Below are 1,119 nucleotides of genomic sequence, written 5' to 3'. Positions count from 1 at the left end.
GATTTGGTTAGTGTCAGGCTGAGCATCATTTGTCATTCCTCATGGCCAAGCTGTGCTCTGCTCATGGCCATGATAAAGCAGAGGACAGACTGATGCCTAGAGACAACTTCAAGGTCACTACAGGATGGACTGAGCACACAGCCATGGTCCATCACAGACCTAGACTGTTAGAAGTCATCAAAGACACAGTATTTTAAGTATCCCAAGCTGTTCAAGTCTTTAAGAATAGGTCTTGTTTTCATCATTGCTCCAAGCAGCTTTTGCAGCCCAGAGCCTGCTGACCCTAGAGAGTTAGGACATCAGGCTGGAAAATAATGATTTGCCAGAATACACAGACAGAGCTACCCTTGTAGTTCTTTTTCTACCAGCTGTGCATCATTCCCACCAGCAAATTCAGCTGCAAAACACACAAAACGCTCACAGCAGTTTTGCTATAATTTATTTGTCTTGGTCGTCTTTTTTTTTTTTTCCCTTGCATAGGCATAAATTACAATCTGTTGATTAAAAAATAAAATGAACAAAACAGTGCAGCATTTGCAACAGGCTACAGCATCAAATACAAACTCCTCTCCTGCCTGTAGCCATCTGTTTCTGCAGGGCTAATTCATAACACCTGTGTCGGGCAAACCCAGAAGGAGGGAGAATAGAGGAGGGAAATGGAGTAAATAAGGGGAATCTGCTCTGACAGCTGTTTCACATTTCTCCTGCCTCACCGGGCACATCTGCAGTATCAGCACAAGGATTAAATACCCCTGGGCAGAGATGTGCTGTGCTGAAGCAGCAGTTTTAGGTGCCCTCTTCTCCTTTGCAGCTCGGGGAAAACGCTGCAGAAGTGCTGCGGCCGGCTGCAGCCTGGCACCGCTGCAGAACCTCAGCACACCCTCCTGGGGATTTCCCCCCCCCCCCAGGGGGCACGGGGAGACCTCCAAAACCAGAGCTAGCCTCTGGAGAAGGGCATAAACCCCAGGGTGACCTCCCACCGATGTCTCCAGGGTGTTTTACCCCAGGACAGCAGAGACTTGCATCTCCAAAGGACAGTAAAACAAAATGCTCCTCACTCTGTAGCTTGTGGTTAACATACTCGTGGAAGGAGCAGAGACCCTGCTCCAACTCCCTCCT

The sequence above is a fragment of the Charadrius vociferus genome, unplaced genomic scaffold (assembly GCF_000708025.1).
Source record: "Charadrius vociferus isolate BGI_N301 unplaced genomic scaffold, ASM70802v2 scaffold413, whole genome shotgun sequence".
Classification (NCBI taxonomy): Eukaryota; Metazoa; Chordata; class Aves; order Charadriiformes; family Charadriidae; genus Charadrius; species Charadrius vociferus.
This window is presented reverse-complemented; position numbering follows the sequence as displayed.